Consider the following 5423-nt stretch of genomic DNA (forward strand, 5'->3'; position numbering starts at 1 on the left):
CAGAATATATGGTAAAATGAACCTTGTACGTGGTATTAAGGACAGTTATCGTGGCGTGAGGGGGTGTCTATACGTCACTATCATAATTTCACATGAGTCCAGCACCTCCACGAGTCAAGGTAGAGAGAGAGAGAGCGAGTGTTGATGATATTGGACAAGCCATTGACTGCTTCCTGCTGCCTCGCTTCCTTCCTGGATACGGACGGGAGAGGTAGAAAGAAATGTAAGAACGATGACGAATTTATACATATTGGAAAGTTTTGGGCGTGGAAGAGAACTAGGAAATGGTGTGAGAGAGATGGGAGGTGATGAAAAACGGCACATGAGAAAAATGAGGAAGATATGAAGAGGGAAAAAACCTGATATGAAAAAGAAAACTGAATATCAATTACTATCATAGGGGTAACTGTACTTTTTTGCCATTGTTTTTATTTAGTTTACGTTAAGCTAATACAGTCTCGTGGGGATTAATTTAAGCAACTAGGGTATTAGTTATGCATCAAATGAGTTCCTAGAAATCTTATTTACTTATTTTATCAAATATAGTATGCAAGAGGCGTGTTCTTCCTTCGTCATTGTGCGTTTAACATGGAGTAGTCACGCGTCGAGAGGGGTGTTGGGGTCTGTTCGTGAGTGCAAGACCACGAAGACACGTCGTTACAGTCCCGTGCCCACCAGACCTAGCATCTTTAGTGTGGATGTGCTGTGAATAGATTATTTTAAGACGTATATGGATGATTTGCTGTCTGTGAAGTATATTATTATGTTCGATGTCGGAATTTTTTTTAGGTAAGACTGTGTTTGTGTATGTGCGTGTACATGTGTGTATGTGTACGTGTGTATAAATTAAACCAATACATATTCTATATAAACCTATAAACACAATATCGTCCATTAATATACTACTTCCAGTGTATCAACAATCGATTTATATTAATGAATCACACCTGTACTGGCCATAGAAATTTACCTGTATATATTTTCACCAACAGAACATCAGTGAACGTGTGGTAGGAGAAGAACGCTGGTGGTGGTGGTAGAGGGGGGGGAAGTAAGATGCACCACCACCCCTGCCGCCACCACCTACCGCCGCCACCACCGCCTGCCAAGTCCAAGTAACGGCAGTGCGGTTTTCCCAGAGGACATCGACCCCCCTAGCCTCCACCTCCCGAGACCCGCTGCTACTGCGTGTGTGACTGTCGTTCTCTCTCCTACGACCTCTGCGCCTCCTCCTCTTCCTGCCTCATCCTCCCCCTTCCTCTTCCAGCCTCCTCCTTCCCCCTCCTCTTCTGTTCCCTCTCTTCCCTGTTCCTCCTACCCCTCCTCCCCCTCTCGTCTTCTCCTCCTCCCCCTCTCGTCGCCCCCTCTCTCTTCCTCCCTCCTGCTGTCGCTGTCTTGAGTAGGAAGGAGAGGCGAAGTTCACTGGACGGCAGGCAGCTACCCTACCTTCCTCTGAACAGGTGAGTTGTGTTAAGTCGATGCTTCATTAACCTGGGGAATTTCCAGCCCACCTGTCCTTTTGTGTGTGTGTGTGTGTGTGTGTGGGCGTTGTTTCTCTCTCTCTTTTTGTTTCTCTGTCTCTCTCACACTCTGATTATAATAATATACATAATCTTGAATAATATAAAGCACTTAAACGCAGTACAAAATAATGAGTTATATCACTAGATGTGTTTACTGTATTCAACAATGTTTATGTAATATGTACTATAATTAATAACACTTAAGGAGAAAAATAAGCAGTGAGTAGTATCATTCTTCTTTTGTTTACAGTTACGTAGCCATTGTTTTACCTGCCACAACTAAGACATCTTTATTCCTTCAGGACCCTATTAGAATCAGGACATCATGGGCATTAGGACATCAGGAACATCAGTATAATCAGACAAAGACATCAGGGCCATCTTGGGAAGACATCAGGACATTAGGGGAAGCAGCAGCAGAAGTCCTGAAGGATTCTTAACACGAAGGTGATGTCCTTGATACCCGGCCCTCCTTAGGCCTAACTTGTGGCCCAGTACCATCACACTCAGGTGACCTTATCGTCTTCCCAGGGGGTCGTAACATTACCCAAGAGCCCTTATTCCTGTGGACCTTAATGTCATCTCTGGGCCCTTCGCATCATCCAGGGCCTTTTATCATGTTCCTTAGGGCGTTGCCCATGCCCCAGGGCCTCTTCCCATCTTTCCAGGGCCCTTTTCATCATTCCCAAGGCTCCTTACCATCATCCCAGAAGCGTTATCGTACCCAGGAACACTGTGGTGACGAGTCCTTCAGATCCTTCACGTGTCCATGAACCAAGGATGATATGATCGCTAAGGATAATATTTCAGTTGATTATTTTCTTATTTACAATTACGGGAAAGAGTTTAAGAATAATACTAAAATTGACTCGACCGAAATATTGAGAGCACTGCTATATGTCCTGCTTAGTTCCTCTTGTTCATTCTATATCATTTAGCAGATATATATCACTTAGGACTTGATATATATATATTTTGTAAACTGTGATCACATATCTGTTTATATATGAAGAGAAAAAATTACTCAAATGCTTCTGTGTAGATACAACAATAACCTTTTAGAAGTCTTTTTTGTTTCTGATAATTGCAATCATTATTTGGACTTGTTTAAATGTGTTTTTTGATGTTTATTGATGCCTTTACGCCTTTGTTGTGATGTAAAGAGCGTAATTATGTACTTACAAATGGTTACCTTCAATGCAATAGGAATTTTACTAAAGTTTCCGTCCATGTAAGTACAAAAAAGTATATGTTTACTTAAGAGGACCACTGAATGTTATTTGTTACACTTAAGAGGACTATTGAATGCCTCCTCTCCACCAATCAACAATCACCATCTCTCCTTTCCACCAATCATCAACCACCAGCCCCAACACTTCACCAATCAACAACCACTATCTTTCCTCTCCACCAATCATCATCCACCATCTCTCCTCTCCACCAATCAACATCCCTCTTCTCCACCAATCAACAACCACCATCTCTCCTCCACCAATCATCATCCACCATCTTTCCTCTCCACCAACCACTAGCCCCAACACACCACCAGACCCCGTTATTACCACACACAACCACTTAATACACTCCACGAAGGTTGTAAAATGTTGTTAGTGCCTAAGGTTGTAACTACATTGTTATATTTGTTATTATTTGTTATCATAACAGACCCCAAGTGAAGTAAAATACAATAAAAAGAGAGAATTATATACAGGAATGAGACGTTTTATTTCTGCCATGGTGAAGTTGAATGGTGATGTGTGCTGGTAATGGTGACTTATGGTACCAATGGTGACTTGTGGTACCAATGGTGACTTATGGTACCAGTGGTGACTTATGGTACCAGTGGTGACTTATGGTACCAATGGTGACTTGTGCAACCAATGGTGACTTATGGTACCAATGGTGACTTATGGTACCAGTGGTGACTTATGGTACCAGTGGTGACTTATGGTACCAATGGTGACTTATGGTACCAATGGTGACTTATGGTACCAATGGTGACTTATGGTACCAGTGGTGACTTATGGTACCAATGGTGACTTATGGTACCAATGGTGACTTATGGTACCAATGGTGACTTATGGTACCAATGGTGACTTATGGTACCAATGGTGACTTATGGTACCAATGGTGACTTATGGTACCAATGGTGACTTATGGTACCAATGGTGACTTATGGTACCAATGGTGACTTATGCAACCAATGGTGACTTATGGTACCAGTGGTGACTTATGGTACCAATGGTGACTTGTGCAACCAATGGTGACTTATGGTACCAGTGGTGACTTATGGTACCAATGGTGACTTGTACAACCAATGGTGACTTATGGTACCAATGGTGACTTATGCAACCAATGGTGACCACTATATACCAAGATGAAATTGAATCCTTGGGGAGAAAGATATACCCGAGCACAGGGCATCATGATGACGCTGTTAGATAAAAAGAAAACTGTAGCCAAACAGGAAAGTCAATCCGATAAACTGCACCTTGAGATTAATTTACTCCTGGCATAAAAAATATCCTATTTTTTTATGCCAGGAGTAATATTTAAACTAAGTATAGTGTTTGTTTAGCGTTCGTCCCCGTGTGCCGTGGGTCTCAACAATGGCTGTAAGAGACTACTCCTTAAAAGTTCTATTTCTGACGAATTCATCGAGTCTGCTAATTCCAGCCTGTGCAGAGAACTATAGTAAGACCCAGTTATCAGCACAGTGGCATCTATGCTTTTTAAGTTTTGGACTTTGTCATTTTATTTATTTTTTTTATTTTTTTTATAAAAACGTCCGGTCTTGCCACCCAGTCCTTCTGGTCGAGTTTTTTTAAGTTTGCGCCATGTGAAGTGTGACGTAACAGTGACGTCTTTACCACTCCACCTCAAACAAGTCAAACTATCTACCTGACTGTAGTGTTGCCAACGTGCCCTATGCCCACGTTAAACGCTCCCGTTCGTTGGAGACGGCGGCAGTAGGTGACAGTGATGCTGACGACTTTCATCTTGAAGACACGTCTAAGAAGCAGAAACCTCAGAAGTCAGGGTCTCCAGCAGGGGCTACGGCTCCCTCTCGCACCCCGTCTGGGGCTGTAGAGGGTGACCTCCTCCTGTCATCGGGGTCCCCAAGTGAGCTTACATCTGGCTCAATGACCGACCCTACGCCGACGATGGACATAGGGGATTCCTTTTGTCTCCCTGCCCCGTCGCGCCTTCGTCGTCTCGCCTTTCCTCGGGACTTGCCTCTGAGCACACGGACGACCTGGTTCTTCCGTCACTGTTCTCCACTTCAGGACTCAACACTTCGCCTCTGCCGAGGTCCTACAGCCGTAATAGTCACTACATAAATGGACGAGTGGGCTTTCCTGCTCCCCAGGGGGAGGTGATGCTGAAGTTCACCACCTCAGAAACTCGTCGTACCAAGGTAATGGTTCGCCACGTGCCCTGGGAGATCCCTATCGACGATCTTCGCCCTCTTCTGCCACAACTACTGGACATGGAGCCGCATCGGCTGGTGGGTGCCCCCGAAGGTGAGAGTAGGACCTATTCACAACTGTCTTCTCGACCGATTTATCGGAACCCCGAAAATCTGTGGTCGTTGCCAATCGTGGAAACACCGCACCTGGGAGTGCACGAGGATGGTCGCCTCTGTGCAGGTCCTCACGACACAGTGGAATGCAAATCGAAAATTCAGAAGAAAATCCCAGTTGTTCCACGGTGTGTCAACTACAATGGCAGTCACCACGCCTGGAATGCCAACTGCCCACAGCGTCCTGGCACTCGCCCGGGGAAAACTTACCTTGTACCACCGCCCTCGTCTCTGAAGAAGCCCCTGTCAACCAAACCTCACTCCTATTCACCACCGCCTCTTCCATCCACCAAGGATTTCCCATTGATTTCCTCTCC

At 44.6% G+C, this 5423-nt stretch overlaps 1 long non-coding RNA gene across 1 annotated transcript; it reads left to right on the forward strand.

The window, feature by feature from the left end:
- Positions 1-1298: 1298 nt before the first annotated feature.
- Positions 1299-3237, forward strand: LOC121863076. Its single transcript, XR_006088327.1, has 2 exons — positions 1299-1460; positions 1826-3237. It is a non-coding gene; the product is annotated as an uncharacterized LOC121863076 (long non-coding RNA).
- Positions 3238-5423: the final 2186 nt, after the last annotated feature.

Source organism: Homarus americanus, unplaced genomic scaffold, assembly GCF_018991925.1.
Source record: "Homarus americanus isolate GMGI-L3 unplaced genomic scaffold, GMGI_Hamer_2.0 scaffold54679, whole genome shotgun sequence".
Taxonomy (NCBI): domain Eukaryota; kingdom Metazoa; phylum Arthropoda; class Malacostraca; order Decapoda; family Nephropidae; genus Homarus; species Homarus americanus.